Below are 20,032 nucleotides of genomic sequence, written 5' to 3'. Positions count from 1 at the left end.
TCTCAGTAAAGGACACTACCATGTACCAGTTAGTAAACCAAAACCCCAAGGCTCCTAATTAAATTCCTTTTTCTTTACTCTTCACATCTGGTTTATTTGCAAGACTTGCCAATTTTACTCTCATTACCCTAAATTTCATTCCACTGCCACTACCCTAGTTCAGGCCACCAAGATTTTTCACCTGGATTGCAATTGCTCCCTAATGGATCTTCCTGCTTCCACTTTGGCCCACATACAGTTAATTTTGCATGTAACAATGAGGGTGATCTTTGAAAATTATGAATTAGGGAGTGTTACTCTCCTGCATAAAAGCCCACTGCACTTAGAATAAAAGACAGATTCCTTAATGTGCCCTGAGACCCTATGGGGTCTGGTTCCTGCCTATCTCCCTGACTTCATTTTTATTCAGACACTCTCTTACGTATTAAACTCTAGCTACAGCCAACAAGGTGTTTCTGTTTCACAAACAAGGATAAGATTTCTTTGCACCAGGTTTTCTCTGTTGCCTGTGCCTCAAGATAACTGTGGTAATCTCCTTCAAGCCTCAGCTCAAATGTCACCTGGTCAGTGAGGCTTTCCCTGACCTCTTCATCCCTCCTGCGCAAACCCCGCCCCCACCACCCTGCACCCCTGACATGCAAATACCATCATGTGGCCCTGGGTTTTGTTTTGTTTTGTTTTTTGTAGTACTGAACTCTACCAAAATATATTCTGTTTATTGTTTCTCGCCTTGTTTCTTCTCCAAGACACAGAACAAGAGTCATTTAAGAGAAAGGGATCTATAGCCTGACTTGGTACTAAATTCCAGGTGTGCCTTTTCCTGACTGTTCAACCTTGCCAGAAAGAGAAAGTTATTTTCCCTTTTTGTGCCCTCAAGTGTCCATTGCATAAAATGGGGATAATTCTAGTCTTTACCTCTTATTGTTATGATAAGGCTTAAATGAATGAATACTTGTAAAGTGCTCAAAACAGTCTCAGCAAAGAGTAGTTGCAAAATTAATGTTAGCTATTACTATTATTAATATTATTTTATTATTATTGTCTATCTTCCTATTCTATTAGAACATAAGTTCCAGGAAAGCAGGAACCTTGTCTCTCTTGTTCACTGGTGTATCCTCTGCATATAGAACAGTGCCTGGCACATAATAGGTGCTGAGTAAGTATTTGTTGAATGAATGAGTGAATGAATGATTGATGCACTCTGAGGTGGAGGAATGAAGTAACAAGGGCAAGTGGGCACACAGTTACAGAAGATACCCCTGGTTTTGATGTTCCAACTCCCCTTATTAGCCCCGAGTCAGTCATGCTGATTCATTTCTCTCTTAGCCCACCACCTAATCTTTGGATCACCATGATTAAATAATCACCCGACATACAACATGATCAGCCCACAAAATGAAAAGCTTTGACTTAAAACGGTCTGAAAGTATTAATTAGAAAACAACTTAAAAAGCTTTTCCTTAAGTGATTTTAAAGTACTAATAAATGAAACTAAAAGCCTTTGACTTAAATGGTTCAAAAATATTAGCAAAAGAAACTAAAAGTTTACCAAAAACTTAAAATTCACCTTATTAGCTATCTTTCCTAGCAAAAATCGTATATAGCCTCCCAAGAATTCTCCTTTGAAACCCATTACCACAGAAATCCAGTTGTACCCTAAATTCTGCCTGCCAAACCACTTATACTCTTCTAATTGTTTTATTTTCCTGCTTTGCAATGATAGAATTTCCCACATTCCCTTCTTTCTTCAAATCTACGCCCCTCTTCCACCCTCTTTTCCCTTCTCATCCTCTTCCTGAGTAATGGATGATCTTCTGACTTCTCTGGGAAAATAAAAGTTCTTAAATAAGGATTTCTCATGTGCTCTTCAGCAGATCTAGCAAGCTGCCTATGACTGTGCCCATACCCTCAGCTTTCTGTGGGTTAGTAGAGATGAGGTGACCTAAGCCCTCTCCCTTATGGTCTGGGTCCCACTCCCTCCAACCTTCTTATTAACTGGCATCCTGCTATATTTTCTCTCTCCTGTAATCTATGAATCCATCCCTTCTAGATTGTCTTACCAGGTTTTGGATATGATGTAATATAGCTTAACCTTAAAAACTCCTTCATTTTAATGACAAAGGTAGGATTTTAATTCAGTGTGAAAAGGATGTTTTATATAATAACTATGTTTGCAAAACTGACTATCCTTGTAGCACGATGTAATGTAGGGAGTTCCAGCTTCAAAGCTTCCACAGACGGGTGCCTGGGTGGCTCAGTGGGTTAAAAACCTCTGCCTTCGGCTCAGGTCATGATCCTGGGGTGCTGGGTTCAAGCCCCATGTTGGGCTCTCTGCTCTGAGGGTGCCTGCTTCCTCCTCTCTTTGCCTGCCTCTCTGCCTACTTGTGATCTCTCTCTGTCAAATAAATAAATAAAATCTTAAAAAAAAATTTAAAAAAAAAGCTTTTACAGACACTATGTCCTGCTGAATTAAATATCCAAAAGGAAAAAAGAAACCTTAAAAATCTAGTTGTATAGCCTAGAGTTTGTAAAGATCGTTTGAGCAAGGCAGAACACCTAAGAGCTATAAAAGAATTGTAAAAATTTATCTATACAAAATTTTAATATTTTTGCAGAAGATGTTCAAAACAAAAGATGAACAGGTAAATTTTGTAATGCCTATAATGTATAAAAGGTTACTACTACTGCTACTACTAATACACTAATATAACATACCAATATACTAATATATCAAAATACAAATAACCCAATTAAAAAAATGGGCACGGAATATAAACCGGCCATTCAAAGAAATCAATTCCAAAGAAACAATAAGTATAAAATACATGCAACCTCCCGGTGAGGAAAATGAAAGTAAACCAATAATGAATTATCACATTATAGTATCAGATTGGCAATAATTTTTAAATATTAACAATACAATTGTATGGGATCGGGAGAAAAGGGGATCTAGTTAGACAACAGGCATTGGCTCCCTATTTCTCTCTTAGTAAAACTAAAAGGTGCTCACAGTGACCTGCAAGACTCTCCCCTACCTAACTGATTTCCTCTCTTGCTCATGCCTCTCTAGGCTACATGCCTTCCTGGTGCTATTTGCTCATAGCTCCTGCCTTAGGGCCCTTGCATTAGCTATTCCTTGGCCAAGAGCCCTCTTACTTGTCTTATTCAGGTCTCTGTTTAAATGAGGTCACCCAACCGTGACAGCCCTATTTAAAGTTGCGATCATCCTCCCCTTTGGTCCCCCAACATCCTGTACTCCTTATCTTGCTTATTCTGCTATGCTTTTTTTTTTTTTTTTTACATAGCATGTATCATCTTCCATGATCCTGTGTAATTTAAGTTATGTGTATTATTTCCTCCTCTACCTATTCCATGAAAAATACAAATTCTACCAGAGCAGAATCTTTGTTTATCCCAGTGATGTAGGCCAAGCACCTAAAATAGTGCCTGACACCAAGAGGTGCCCACAAATTTTTTCCAAATAAGTAAATGAATGAATGGATGGATGAATAAATGAGTGAGATGGTGAGTGAATGAGTTTTAAGAAGAAAAAAATCACATTTTGATGTAAAAAGTTGTTGCCTTAATCTCTTTTATATTTTAAAGGAGAAAAAAGTAATTTACATTCGGCTAGTCTGAAATCCAGGTTTGACATGAAGATACGCCAAGAAAGATGGTTTCTTTTCAGGAAAGAATCACTAAATGAGAAGTCATATGGCTATCAGGCTATATATATATTATCAAAATTCTAATTCGGTCAGCCCTACCCCCAGTCCAATTACAACTGTAATTTAAACCAACCTCCCTCTTCTTTCAATTGAATCATTGTCCCCAATTCCAGTAAACCCTCTTGTTTACCAAGTTACCAACCCACAAGCTGAAAACTTTACTTGAAAATGTTTCCTTGAGGCTTTTAATAAGAAAATGAAGGGGAAAAACCCAGTGGTCACAAGTCAGAAATCACATTTAAAAGTAAGCATAAATATATAAACATAATGGCATTTGTTTAAATTTTTTAGGTAGAAAATGATCAATTTTCTAAGACGAAAGCTGAAACTTTGTTTTGACAAGAATAGGGAAAAAAAGTAGCTTGCCTTACACCAACAAATTCCTGATTTTAAATGAAGGTGCTCTGGGGCCCAGACAGATGACCCAGCTTCAAAATGAAATTTGCTGCTGGTCCAGGCTAGCTTACTAGATAATAGTACACTTTAACCACCTTTTACATAATCTGAGCATATGGCTACCTCATTAGTTGACCAGCCCATAATTATCTAGATAGTTAAAAATGAACATATTAAAAAACAGTTAAAACTAAGCAACTAAAATGGGGAAAAATAGACAGGCATACCAGGCAAATTCTAAGCAATTCCAACCAAAAACTATGTAGCAACATGAATTATCAAAAGGATTTTTTAAACAGAATAGCATTAACAAACATGAATAGGGCCATCTTTATCGAATCATCAAGAAAAATCCACTAGGAAAATATTACAGTCATGAAAATGTATGCAACTATTACATAGTCTGGAAAAATAAAGCAAAAATAAAGAATTAAAAGGAAAAACACAATTACAATGGGAATTTTTTTAAAGGACGTTTTTCTCAGATTGATAGGTCAAGCAGACAGATTAACAACATTGATGCATTGTGTGTATAGAAAAATATCCTTATTGCATTTATATATGCATATATATTTGTATATTGCATTTATAGGTTTATAGATTTATAGAAAATCCTTTAAAACAAGAGAACACACATCATATTTAATAAACATTGAAGATTTACAAATTTTAATCAAATAGCACCCAAATAAGTTTCAATGAATGCTTATATATATTTCTTAATGATAATATTTAGTTTTGAAAATTTTGAACTTTATGTAAATGTTCAAAATGTTTATATGAATGAATTGTGTATACTGTGTAGCTGTAGTAGACTACATAGAATTTCATTGTGTAAAAATACACAATATATGTTATTTATTCTAACAGTTGTGTTTTCCAGTATGGGTGTTACAGATAAGGCTACTATGAACCTTCTTATGAATGTGCAGAGATGCATGTGTGTACATTTCATTTGTATATATCCCATTCTTGTTCTTGTTCCATAGTTGCACCACACTTGATACTATCCAGCTTTCCACTCACCTGGTGGGTGATAGTAATCTCTTAGTGAGGTCTGAATTTGCATTTTCTTGATTACCAATCACTTTACATATGTTTAATGTCCATTTGGATTTCTTTTGTGACGTATCTCTTTAAGTCTTTTTTCTATTGGTTCCTCAGAGCTCTTAATACCTTAGCCGTCAGTTCTGTCACTTATTTGTGCTACATGTGTATTTTCCATTTCTTGGCTCCTCATTTTGGTATATTTCGACATATAAAAAGTCTTTAATATTTGGGTGTTTTGATTGATTGGTCTTTTCCTTTCTATTTAGTGCATGGTATTGAGAAATCTTCCCTACTTTACAGTTATATAAATATTCTTGGATATTATTTTCTGAAATTCTTATAGTTATAGCCTACACAGTCCCACTAGGAATTCATTTTTGTGCATAGTGTGACAGAGGGGGCTTGAAATCTGGTAAAGCAAGTCTTCTAGTCTTGTCTCTCTTTTATGATTCCTGGCCCTTTGTGCCTCAATATAAAGTATGTATGTTCTACAAAAATACTTTTGGGATTTTGATTAGAATAACATTGAATCTATTGATCAATATAAGAAGAATTGACAATTCAACAATATTGAATCTTTAAATCTATTAATACATTATGTCTTTTGATTCACTTAAGTCTACTTTAATTGCCTCTCAGTAATTTGTTTTACTATCTTTACAGAAGACTTGCAAAATTTTGTTAGCTTTAGCCTCAGCCGCTAAATTTTTAATACTATTGTAAATGGCCTTGTTCTTAAATTTTGCTGTCTAATTGGTGTTGGTATATATAAATCGTTTTTTATATATTGCTATTTTAAATTCAGAGACCTTTCCAAACCCTCTTATTAATTAAAATAGCTTATTTATAGGTCTTTTGGATTTTTCACATATGCAGTGATATCTGGGAATAATGACAACTTTGTTTCTTCCTTTCCAATCTTTCCCCTCCCCCTCTTTTTTTTCTTTGATGTCTTTGTTGGATAGGACATCCAGGGCAATGTTGAATAAAGAAATCACAATCATCCTTGTCTTTTTCCTGATCAGAAAGGAAAAACTTTTAACTTTTCCTTCTTAAGTATGATGTTTCCTGAAGGTTTAGGGTAGATGCATTTTATTCAATAAAATTTCCCTAAAATTTTTAGTTTGCTAAATGGATGGTGAGTTTTATCACTTTCCTACATCTAGTGAGGTTCTCTTTTAGTCTGTTAGTGTGTTACATATTAATTTTTTTTGCTTAATCGTCAACCTTTCATTCTTGAAATAAACCCATCTTGATCGTGATGAATTTATTGCAGGAATCAGTTTACTCAAATTCTCTTTAGGACTTTTATATCTATGTTCGTAAGTGAGATTAGCGCATTATGTTCCTTTCTCATAGTGTCCTCGTTGGAGACTTATCTCATAAAATTTGTAACATAAAATGTGTTGGAAATTTGTCTCTTTGGGGAAATTTGTTTAAGGTTGGTGTCATTTCTTCTTTGAATGTTTGGTAGAATTTGTTGATTAGGTCATCTGGGCTTCGAATTTTCTTTATGAAGAGAGTTATAGATGTACTTAGTGTTCTAGTTCTTCTTGTGTCCATTTTGTTATTATGTTTTTCTAAGAATTTGTTTTATCTGAATTTTAAAATATATTGATTGGGTTAAAGTTGTTTGTACTACCTTTTTCCTTTTTTTTTTTTTTTTAATGTCTGCCATTGTTATAGTGATGATTTTTTTATCTTTAGTGATATTGGTTATTTGTGCCTTCTATTTTTGGTCTTTGCTGTTTTCACCAGAGGTGAGGTGCCTGGGTGGCTCAGATGGTTAAGCATCTGACTTCAGCTCAGGTCATAAACCCAGGGACTTGGGATCCAGTCCTGCATCGGACTCCTGGCTCAGTGGGGAGTCTGCTTCCCCCTCTCCCTCTCCCCCTTTTTATGCTCTCTCTCTCTCTCTCTGTCTCAAATAAATGAATAAAATATTAAAAAAAAAAAAAACTCTTTTCACCAGAGGTTTGTCGATTCTATTCAGCTTTTCAAAAAAAACCAACTTTTGGTTTTGTTCATTCTCTCTATTTTATATTGGTTTTATATTTCATCAATTTCTGGTTGTATTTTTATTATTTTCTTCTTCTACCTTTTTTTTTTTTTTTTTGCTTTTTTTCTAACTTCCTGAGATGGAATTTTTCAGACTTCTTTTGTTTCCTTTCTTATTTATTTAAGTCTATAAATCTTCCTTTTAATACGTTTTACCAGTATCCCACAAGAAATGCAGAATACCCATAAAGTAGTTCCTAATTTCATCTTTATTTCTTTCTGATTAAAGGTTTGTATAGAAATTTATTTTTAATTTGATAAAATTGAGTGTTTTCTACATGTCTTTTTAGTATTAATTTTTAACTTTATTGTTTCTAATTATGTCCTGCCTGCTTTTAGCCCTTTGACATTTGTTAAAACTTGTTTTATTGCCACAGTTTTATGGTCAATTTTGTAAAGTTTCCATAGTGCTTGAAAAAAAATTACATTTTGTGGTTTGGGAGTATAAAGTTTGATATATGCCCATTAGGTCAATTTTTAGATTGCATTGTTCAAATATTCTATATTGTTCTATATTCTATACAATGTTACATTGTTCAAATATTCAAATATTTGGTCAGTTAGTAGAGTCCTGGTTTATGTCTATCTTTCTTGGGTCCCTGTCACTCTCAAAAGTGTGTCAGATTAGGTGATAAATGATATGATGTAATTTAAAGTTAAGAACCACTCTTAATAAAATCTGAAATAAATGTAGAATTTCTACTAAATCAGTAAACATTCACTATTTTACTAGAGATCATATCTAATTATGTAAGACTTCCATTCCTGTCCAGCTCAAAAAAAAAAAAAAAAAAAAAGAAAGAAAGAAGAAAAAAGAAAAAAGCTATGACTACTGGAAAAGAAGAGAAATAATTTTTGTGGGTTTTTTTTTTTTTTTTTTTTCCGTAAAATATCACCATCTGTGTGGAAATACAGAACACTCTTGAGTCAGTGGTCAGGCTAGTATAACTAATAGGAAAAAGAGGTAAAAGTGAAACAATATATAGTTTAAAAATAATGAAAATTAACAGAAAAAAGTGTCATCACAATACACTCAAAAAACTAACATGATCTTAAGAATGTATCTAAAGCAACAGATACATTATGGATAAAATTCTGAAACTCTTTTGAAATATGTACAAGATCTGAGTAAATGGAGAAATACCAGTTAAAGAATGGGAATTCTCAGTATGGGAGCTATGTGTACCTCAGATTTTTCTCTAACTCATAAAATTTCAATTCAAATCAATAGGATTTTTGCAGAAACTGAAAAATGTGTCCTAAAATTAATGCTGAAATTTAACTCTACTAATCTACCAAATTAATTCTGGAAAAGTACATAGGGACTTGCCTTACCAATTATCAATAGTAATTGTAAAGCTATTATAATTGAAATGGTGTAGGCTCAGCACAGAAATGGGCCACTTGGTGGACTTGAATGGAAAGTTTAGAAAGAGATCCATGCTTATAATGGAACTTGGAATATGAGAGTGGAGGATTCCAACTCAGTGGGGGAAAATGGTGGTAGACAATTAGATTTCTTAAAAAAACAAAAGCAAAAATAACAATATATATCCCTACCTCCCAACTGCAGTGACACAACATTCTAAATGAATGAAACAGATAAAGATGAAATACAAAGAAAACAAAAGAAAATTAAATCTTTGTGACTTCAAGAAACAGTGGGTAACTTAAACAGGGCATACGTAAACAAATCATAGTGGAAAAGATTAACAAGTGTTAAGTTTGATTTTTCAAAATAACTAAAAAACTGCCATAAGCAAATTTAAATAGAGATGGTAGGATGAGGTAGGATACTTACACCAATACAGTAGACATAGCATTGGTATCACTTTTAAAGACATTTAAAGAATTTAAAGAATTCTTACAAAATCAGTAGAAAAACAAAACTAACTGAAAAAATGAGCAAAGGATGTAACTGGTAATTCATAAAACTGAAACCCACAGAAGGTCAATAATCAATGAAAAAGCATGTCACCTCATCAGGAAACAAGCCCACACAATAAAATAAAAGGGGATATGTTACTTTGCCAATCAGATAGTTAACTAAAGCTTTGACATTATCAAGTGCATCTGGGGGTATGGAGAAATTCTCTTACTCTGCTAGTGCATGTGTTAATTATGAAAATCACTAGGTAAAGCAATTTGACCATGCCTAATAAAATACAAAATGTACTTTCTGTATCACCTAAAAGTATGTGCCCTAGATAAATTTTCACATACAATTTTTAAGAACACATGTAAAAGGTTTTTAATGCAGCATTGTTTATAATAAAAAACAGTGGAAGTAATCTAAATACCAACTAATAGAGAAATGCGTTAAATATATTCTTATGACAGACTATATACACATATATATATATGTATATATGAATTGAAATAATGTTGAATTTAAAAATTGAAAAAATAGCATATTTGTAATGAAATTTATATAAAATAACAGATACACAAAACAATACTTCATATTATTAGTTGATACACAACACATATACACATACAAGTGAAAAGACATCTACCAATCAGAAATGCACCAAATTTATAATTGTTGTTGTTTATGGGGCTGGAGAGGAAAAGCAAATTGGGATTTGGGGTTTACATCATCTGAAACATTTATTTCTTCTATTTAAAAATACTTGAAGCAGGAATAAGATTCTTTAGGATGTCTGTTCTCACTACTTCTATTCAACATACACTGAAGATTCTAATCCTAGGGCATTTAGGCAAGAAAAAAAAGGCATCAAAGTTGGAAAGGAAGAAATAAAATTATCTTTATTGACAGATGGCATGATTTTGTATAGAGAAAATCTTAAGGAACCACTAAAGGACTACTAGAATGAGTAAGTTCAGCAAGATTTCAGGATGCAAGACCATTATATAGAAATCAGTTGATTTCTGTACACTAGCAATGAGCAATCTGAATTGAAAATAGAATTAAGAAAACAATTCTGTTTGCATCAAAAGAATAAAATGCTTAGGAGTAAATTTAACAAAAGTGTAAGATTTCTACGTTGGAAACTACCAAACATTAAAGAAGAGCTAAATAAATGGAAAGATATTCCATATTCATGGATCAGAAGACTTAATTTTGTTAAGATGGCAGTACTTTCCAGATTGATCTATGAGTTCTGTACAATCCTATTAGAATTCCTTCTGTGCCCCCCCCAACCGTAGAAACTAAAAGTTGATATATAAACACAATGACTTGGAGTCGCCAAAACAATCTTGAAAAGGAACAAAAAATTTAGAGGATTCACACTTCCTGATTTTAAAACTTACTATAAAGCTGCTATAATTAAGACATTGGTATGAGTGTGTGTGTGTGTATACACACACACACACACACACACACACACAATTAAATGGAATGAAATTGAGACCCCGAAATAAACCTTTACGTATATGGCCAGTTGATTTCAACAAAGGTTTCAAGACAATTCAACAGTGAAAGAATAGTTTTTTCAACAAATGTTGCTGGAACAATGGATATCCACATACAGAAGAATGAGTTTGGATCCCGACCTCATGCCATATACAAAAATTAAGTCAAAATTGATCAGAGACCTAAATGTAAGCAAAAACTATAAAAGTCTTAGAAGAAAACAGGATTATATCTGTATGACCTTGGGCTAGGCAAAAGCACAAGCAATAAGTTGTACTTCATCAAAATTCAAATCTTGTCCACTTCAAAAGACATAAGAAAGAGAAATGATAACCCACAGACTGGAAGAAAATATTTGCAAATGATATATTCAACAGGGACTTAGAACCAAGACATATAAAGACCTCTTATAACTCCATAATAAGACAACTCAAAAAATGAGCAAAGAATTTGAATAGAAATTTCTTCAGTAAAGATACATGAATGGCAATGAACATAGGAAAAAATGCTCAGCATCAAATTAGTCAATAAGGAAAGACAAATCAAAACTACAAGATACTTCATACGAACTAGAAGTACTATTTAAAAAAAGACAATAACAAGTGTTGGTGAGAATGTTAAGACAAGGATGCTCATATATTGCTGGTGGAAATTTAAAATGTTGCAGGCCCTTCAGAAAAACAATGTAGCAGTTTCTCAAAACATTAAACCATAGGTGTTACAATGTGATCCAGCAATTCCACTCCCAGGTATCTACACAAGAAAAATAAAAACATGTGTCTGCACAGAGTCTTGTACATGAATGTTCATAACATCCTTATTCATAATAGCCAAAAGATGAAGACAACTTAAATGTTATCAACAGATGAGTGGATAACTAAAATATGGTATATTCATAACAATGGAATATTATTCAACCATAAAAAGAAACAAAATACTGATACATGTTGCAACAGGGATGAACCTCAAAAACCTGCTAAGTGGAACAAGGCAGATACAAAAAACTTCATATGATCTATATATATGAAATGTCCAAAATAGGCAAATCTATAGATAGATTAGTGGTTGCCTGGAGCTGAGGGTGGAAATGGGTTATGACTGAAAATGGGCATTAGGTTTCTTTCTGGAGTGTTGCAAATGTTCTAAAACTAGATTATGGTAATAGTTGTACATCTTTGTAAATATACCAAAAATTATTGAATTGTACACTAATCATGGATGAAATATTTGTTCTGTAAATTATATCTCAATAAAGCTTTTTTTAAAAAACGCACTTGAAGCAAATATGACAAAATACTAAGAATGTCAATTCTGTTTGGAATGCAAATTTGGTTTATGCAATTTTCTCTGTTATTTAATGTTTCTCAAAAACAGAAAATTAAATTCCTGAGCCCCAATTTCAAATGAAATTGATACATCAATTTAAAGTTTTTCACTATATGCTTACCTTCAGGTATTGACAGTTGCCCCATCCCCAAAGGAAATGACTGGATCCCTGTCAGAGCATTCTCAGTGAAGCTTACCAGTCATACATAGCAAATGCAACTCTTCAGTGCCTGACTCTTAAACATAAGGCAAGAATAACTATGAGGAAAGCACTTAACATGAAAGACAGAAACCAAAACATCGTGAAAGGGTGAATTCGAGATACAATGTAGAGAGCAATCAAAACTTTTAAAGATCCCTAAAATTAATACTTCTAGAGAGAGAAGAGAAAACCTACAGGCATGGAAAATATCAGAAATCCATAGTAAAATGAATATTCAGAGAGCAAAAAAGAATTTCTGGACATTGAAAATAATTGCTAAAAGATTTGGAAAATAAAATATAACAAAAAACCAAAAAGATGGAACATAGGAGAAAAAATAAGAAAATGAGAGGATCAGTCCAAGAGGTTTAATAACCAACTAGTTGTATTTCCAGAGAGAGAGAGAGAGAAGTGAATATGTAGTGGGAAGAAATATATTAAAGAAATGGCTATCAGAAAGTTTCACAGCAATGAAGAACATGAGTTTCTATATCAGAAAGTCTAGCTCAATAGTTGACAAAAAAAAAAAAAAAAAAGACTTACAAATCTTATCTTAATGAAACCTCTGAAAATAAGGAGCAAAGAAATATCCTAAAAGTGTCAAGAGAGTAAAAACAGGTTGCACAAGAAGGATCAGAAAACACATTGGTTTTGGATTTCTAGAAGCTAGAATTCAATGGAGAAGTTTCATCTTCAGAATCCCAAAAGAGAAAAGTAAAGGTAGGAAAAAAAAAAAAAAGACCTTTTCAGGCATGCAAAATTTAGTAGACAGTTGTTATATTTGTGACCAACTTTGAATTCCCTTCTTAGATTTGGGGGAAATTCACATATTAGGACCACTGCCTTGCCAAGTTTGAAGCCAGAACTCAATTATCCAAGATCTGTTTCAGCAAAGACATAGACATATGACCTAGGCTCTTCCCACCAGACACTTCCATGAAGACCTCAATTTGAAGAAATGTGAGAAAATTGATTTTATGCAGGATCTGTTCCTGGAGGAGGTGGTGAGAGGTTTCAGAGGCAGCCGTGCCACAGACTGTAGTTGGTAAGGTCCATTTCTCATGGTCTTTAGTACCTTGGACCAAAGAAAGCATAGCAATACCTTAATATAGATTGTTGGATAATTTGGGTATTGTTCCTAGGAGCACAGTCTCCAAAACCTATTCTCTGGTCCTTCTGGAGATTTTGTGAGCTACTTAATAAATTCTAATGTAACCTCAAAGGATGATCCTGGTGGGTATGCTCCACCAACCCAAGGGAGTAAACCAGGAAAAAATACTGGGACAAGAGGAAACCGGAGTCTAACATAACAGGGAAGGAGAATCCCAGGATTATGATAAATAGAAACCCCAGGCTGCAGACTATGCAGTGGTCTAAAGACTAAGCAGTCCAGATTCAAGTACGCATTTGGAGGGCTCTAGGAAGACTATTTCTGAAGAGAGAAATCTGACTTAATACCTGATGTGTTTTGTGTATTTGGAAGATATTTATACTGCTGGAAATGAATTTGGGAATGAATAAATACATATAAAACCAAGCAAATGAAACAATGAGACAGTTACTAACTCCCCAATAAAATTATGTGGAAATGCACTCATAGTGTATGACGTGACTCCACTGTAACTAGTTTTGCACGGTAAAAATACAGACTTGATTTAACTAAAAAAACTGATACAACTATAGGAGAGGATAGGGTAGGGAAGGTCTGTGTTGGGATAGAGCATAAGAGAGTTAAATCTACATCTTTTATAGTATGACTGTCTATAATATCCAAAACTAAAAGTCTAGAAATATTGGAAAAAGAAAATGCAAGAAACAGCTAAAATATTTAAAGAGTGATTGGGGGAGTGGGAATGAGGGAGAGGAAGTGTACTGGTCCGGGTTCTTTAGGTGCATTATACAGAATTCACTGTTTTAGGGCAAATGTTATTTTTTTCCCCAAGCATTAAGTAGTTTAGAATCTTTGGGAAAATCCAAGAACCAGACTTACATACTACTCAAGAAATGTATTTAGGGGTGCCTGGGTGGCTTGGTTGGTTAAGCCCCTGACTCTTGGTTTCAGCTCAGGTCATGATCTCACAGTCATGAAACAGAGCCCCACGTTGGGCTCCATGCTCAGCACAGAGTCTGCTTGAGATTCTCCCTCCCTCTCAATACCTCTCCCGCTTGTTCTCTCCCTCCCTCTCTCTCTCTCTCTCTCAAAAAAAAAAAAAAGTATTCAAAATTTATTGCAGTTCAAAGAAGCATGTTTGCCTCAAAAATCCATAGAGTGGCTATGTCCTGGAGATAAGGGATTCAAAAAAGACTTCTGGCTCCTGCCTCTCTCTGTTGTTAGATACCACTGTATCCATGTAACAGAGGAAAGTAAACAGAAAATACTCTAATGAGGTTAATATTCCAATGTTCAATGTATGTCACAATGAAATCATAATGTGACTTTTTTTCATAATGTGACATTTAAGTTGATTTAAAGGGCAAGTCGTCCCCCCAAAATAAAATAAGAGTCCAAGTCCCAATCTGTCACAATTTAATCTATGCTATTCATGCCTGACATTTCCTACCATGAGTCTTCTCTATGTCCAAACTCCTGAATGTTCCTGAATAGGAACTAGACACCAAATATTAGCATTTGAGGCACAAACTGTACAGGAAAAGTCCTCTTTATCTTCTCTTTTCCATGCACTTTATCAAGAGGAGAATGTTGAAATTTGTGGGGCAGAAACATACAAATATCTTGGTAAGAGAAGCAAGCACATCTCATGGAAGGAATTTATGACTTTAGACAAGTACACATTAGAGGTGAAAGCTAACTGTCAAGTAGAACATTCTGGAGAACTCCCACTTCAACAGTTTGTATTAAGCACCAAATACATTGCCCAGACATATAGTTGGTGGGGAGGCCTAGGGTTGGTGGGGAAGGATCTCTCAAGAAAGGTGTTTGTCTGGAAGGCAGGGGTTATAACTTAGAGAAGTTAGGGAGGAGGAGCATAAAGGGTCAGTGATAGAGAATGTGACTGAGCCCAGGGTTGGGTTAGGTATATTGAGAGATATATTGGGGAAAACAAAAAGATATAAAAGTAGTGGTTTAAGCATACTCACTTACTTGCTCCCTCCAAAACTCCAATGAAGTAACAATAACAGGATTTTTGGTTCACAAAATAATTTACAAAGAGAAAAATGGTAAAGGAGATAAGATAGTAGTAGAATTTAAAAATAGACAAGTAGAAACTGATTTCTCAAACCCTGTGAAGTTGAATCCTAAATTGGCAGTGAGGAAAGCCAAGAGGCAATGCAATTATCTCTACAAAACCCAAAAGGCTTAGGATTTCTTGAAAGCCTGTCTAAGAAGCAGCTAGAACCTCAGATCCCCTCCCTCCCTTTAGGAACAGTTTACCGTTCCACTCTTACCTAGGCTTCATTTTCTAGACTAGGTGAAAAAGATGGTCTCTGGACTGGCAATTTCCAGCATTTGTTGAGTGTGGTTGTTACAGGGAAAACAAGCTGACCTAGCGAACTTTATAAGTTGGTATTAGAAATGTCAGGACCCTTTTTCCATGGGGTAGGAAAGCCGGGCCTGTCCCCTCCAAGAGGAAGATTGGAAGATCCATCACTCTTGAATATGACAGCCCCCCAGATACCAGCATTGGAGGCTCACCCAAGAAACAACCCAGACAGATCATCATGTAGGAAAACATAATCGCCACGCACTCTGAGGTTCTAAACAGGTTTTTGTGTTACATTCTTCTATGAACCACTTACTAAGGATCACCAGATATTTGAGGAAAGCCTTAAACCTGAAAGATAGAAACTGAAACAAAAAAATTAATAAAAGGAAATTTCAAAGAAACACAGACCATGCAGGGGGGGAAAAACTCTTCGAAAGCCATTGACATTTTAATATTTTCAAAGAGATAGAAGAAATGCAGCCATGAAATAAGAACAGACAATAAGACACAAAGAGGGGGGTAAAAGAAGCTACATACACACACACAAAAAGAGCTAAAAAATGACCTGTTGGAAATTAAAATTTTGAGAGAGATGGAAAAGACAACAGAAGGAGTTTGGGAAGGTAGAGATAAGGATGTTTTTTAGAAGACAAAGCGTAGTAATAAAAGGACAGAAAACTGACAGAAGAACAGTTACAAAAATCAAAGGTCCCATCCGTGAGGTCTGACATCCAAATAACAGGAGTTCATGTACAGAGGAAAAAAGTAGAGGAAATAAGAAATAACTTAAAAATTTTCCTTAAACCAAAGAACCTGAATTTTGAGATTGGGAAAAAATTAAGACCACTAGGATAAAGAAAAGCTCCTGTAAACTTGAGAAAAAGAGAGAAAACACAATAAACAGGGTATATTTAAAGGACCAAGTATCAGGTTTGCATCTGCCTTATTCCTCAAACCATCCCTACAAAACAATAAAACAAGTAATATAACATTAAAAAATACAGAATTAAATGTATATTTCAAATCAGAGTTAAAAGTACAATTAACATATATAAATGAAAAAAAAAAGATAATATTTATCTGTGCCCAGATGACTAAGTAATTTTCTAAAAGATGTAAAAGACAATACAAAAGATAGACTCAACAACATAAAACACTGAAATGTATGTCAAAAACACTTTAGGTTAAATAAAATTAAAGAAGTATAAAGAAATGGCAAACTGAGAAAAACCTATGAATATACCTAACAGGGTTTAATATGTAAATTTTTCATATGAGCAGTAGGTAAAATGTTCATATAGGCAGATGAGAAAAAACACTCAGGCCCTATTAGAGTAAAATGGGCAAAGGATATGAACCAATTCATATGATGAAATGCAAATGGCTCCTAGTCACGAAAGAAAAAAAATCAACCTTCATGGTACTCCAAGAAATGTAAATTAAAACTTGAGCTACACTTTTTTTCTTACCAAAATGTAGTTTCTTTTTCCTTTTATTTCCCCCAAAGAAAAGTTGCTCAGTGGTGAGGATATGAAATGATGCATTCTTTCTGAAGAGTTTTGGAAATATGTGTTAAAAACCTTAAGATATTTAAATACTACAATGTCACATACCTAAGGAATTTGATTAATTTAACCAATATTTTACTGGATATACTCTTTAAGGTACTGAAATATGGGATACATATTTATAAGTAATGATTGTTAGGAAAGTGAAAACAAAGTAACTCCAATAATAGGGAGAAAACAGTTGAGTCACTTACAGAACAGAATTTATTTAGCCATCAAATCCCATGATTATAAATTATGTTCATTGAATGGTAAGTAGATTTTCTGACTCAAGAAGGAATTTTTTATTAAACACAGACTTAGATATTATCAGCAGATACAGTGGCTAAAGTCTGAGGCAGACAGTGACTCGGATAACTGTATTAACTGCAGAAATAAAGATATCCAGGGTGGGATACCTGGGTGGCTCAGCCAGTTAAGTGTTGAGATCTCAGGGTCCTGAGTTCAAACCAAGCATGGAGCCTACTTTAAAAATAAATAAATGAAATAAAGAGATCTAAAGGAGGGAATTAGTTTTAGGAGAAAGATGATCAATTTGTACTAAAGCAGTTGATTTCCAAGGGCTCTGTGGGCTGTCCCAAGACAAAGAAGACAAACAAGGTTAGGAGTTAGGTCAGTATTATAGAAACTTATGATAAGAAATATCTTTGAAGAGAGAGTGCAGTACTAAAAAAAGCCATGAACATAAACGGGAAATTTAAAGAGAGAAAAATACAGAGTTAAGAGAGTTGAGCTTTGAGGTAAGTTTGCATTCATGTGGCAGGAAGAGGAAGTAGAAGCCGGGAGAAAGAGAAGAACCAGGATGAAGAGTAACAGCAATGCCTGAGAGGTCAGAGTTTTAGGAGGAAGATGGAGGTGCTCCAACAATCCATGATGTGGTGAGATTCAGTATGATCTCTGGTGGAGCCTTGGGGAGGAGACACTCTGATGATTTAGAGATCAATTTCAGTGGACGAGCGGGGGTAGAACCAGAAGAGGAGACAGAAAGATAAGAAAATGCATTTGTGAACAAAGACTATTTTCATTCGATCGTTTGACAGATTAGGCACTGAAAGGAAAGTGAGAGAAAGGACAGTAGCTTAAATTAGGAAAGAAAGGGATGACTGATGATTTAAGAAAAGCAAAGATGATAGTGATTAATTGACTTTCTTGGAACAAGGGAGACATGTTGATTTAAGGAGTTTAAATGAGATTAGCTGTGGAGAGGAGTATATCCTCTTACAAAAGGAGCACAGGAAGGAAGATGGCATATGACCAGGAGGAGAGAGACTCCAAGTATTTACCAAATGGCCTCACTCGATTATTTATTTAATTAATTTTTGGAGTGCAAAAAAAATTTTTTTGGAGCGCACGCTATTATGGAGTACCAAGATCTCTTGGAAAATATGATAATGGACAGGACATAGACCAGGCTTTCAAAATACTTTTATATGGAAGATTAGACAGGTACGGAAATAACTCTAGAGATTGAGACCACAAGCTATTGAGTTAAGTATTAATTTTTCTAGACCTTGCTGTCTCCTCCATAAAATGGGGGTAATGATGATACCAACTTCATCGAGTAATGGTGAAGTTTGAATGAGATACTAGGAAGTGCTTAGTAAAAGGCCTGGAAAAGTGAGACTCTAAATAAAGGTAACTCTTGCTGTTCACATTACATAAAGTATGAAGGATAAGTGCTAAGAGAGAACTATGGGAGCTGAGAGAATGGGGACAGTAAAGGAAGAAAAGGGGTCAGGTTCATGCACTTAAGAAGGGGTGGAATTTAAGGATTGAGAAGGAAGGAAGGGAAATTTGGATGAGATAATGTGGATAGAGGCAGACAGTTTGAAGTTTCACAGCATAAAGTAAAAAAGAGAGATTTCAATACATCAAAAATGGACACTCAGTTAAAAACTGCCCAACTTAAAAAAAATCCGTTACAAGATCCTAATCTCTTTTTAGCTTACGTTTCCTAGTGCTCTATCAAGATTGAGAAATTCAGCCCACAGGTTGAATCCCGTTTCATTCTCCATCACCACCCACATGCTCTCCTTTCTTGTTTAAACTCAGGATAGATTTAAGGGCCCACGATTACAACCACTCTCTTGTACCCCCACCTAACCCGTCAGTATCCCTCTTTGCCTGAGATATACTTGCCTGGAAAAACACTAACCCTGATGGAACCTTACTATTTGCTTTCTCCCTATCTTTTGAATGTTCCTTCTTCATGGGGAAAGTTTTTTTCATGCTAGATAGGTCCGTGGGGGGCGACCACCCATTATACAAGGCTTGGAGACAAATACTTCAAAGTTATAGGGTATGAGTTAAGGAAACACATCAAGACAAAGGCACACACAGTCTTCCTGTTTCTTTAGCATCTCCACAGAGAGGCATCTCATATTTCAGGAGGCATGCTGGACACAACTTTGGTTTTGTTCTTATGGACGGGTGTCTTCCCCCATTGCTTTTCCTTCATACAGAGCTTCAGTAACAGTGACTTTATCAGGAGAGGTACATAGAGCCTGCTTGGTGAGTCAAGCTGGCTAGATGTCATACCAGTCATTTACAATATTTTCTGGGCCCTGCACTAAAGGAGGCAGCTGGGGACCTTGTGTCCCTTTGGATGGTTAGTCCTCCAGCCACGGGCAGCAAGCCATTATTCCCATAGGAACCTGAACACGAGCACTTCCCATCCAGCTAGGGGCAGGGGTCTGGGCTAGCAAATCGTTCAGGCATTCTAGGGTGAACATGTGGGGTCGTTTTTGGACATTGCTTCTCCTTCGTAACCATTGATACCCAAGACTCTTGAGTGATCATCAGTTAAATCTGGGATAGAAAGACAGATGTTATCTGACTTCCACCCAATCTTTAGAGTCTAAATAATTGCATTTGTCCTG

At 34.9% G+C, this 20,032-nt stretch overlaps 1 protein-coding gene across 3 annotated transcripts in view; it reads left to right on the top strand.

The window, feature by feature from the left end:
* KDM4D (lysine demethylase 4D) overlaps positions 1-20,032 on the top strand; it is a 30,428-nt gene that overhangs the window by 1,092 nt on the left and 9,304 nt on the right. The window contains exons 2-3 of one of the 3 annotated variants that reach the window (XR_007121051.1): positions 1,063-1,110; positions 3,607-10,776. The gene's annotated coding sequence lies outside the window, so the exon portion shown is untranslated. Of the gene's footprint in view, positions 1-1,062; positions 1,157-3,606; positions 10,777-20,032 lie in introns of those variants that run through there. The other 2 variants (XR_007121050.1, XM_047692570.1) reach the window with 2 other exon arrangements.

Source organism: Lutra lutra, chromosome 10, assembly GCF_902655055.1.
Source record: "Lutra lutra chromosome 10, mLutLut1.2, whole genome shotgun sequence".
Taxonomy (NCBI): Eukaryota; Metazoa; Chordata; class Mammalia; order Carnivora; family Mustelidae; genus Lutra; species Lutra lutra.
The sequence above is the reverse complement of the archived record's forward strand: the minus strand, read 5'-3'. Positions and strand labels throughout refer to the sequence as shown.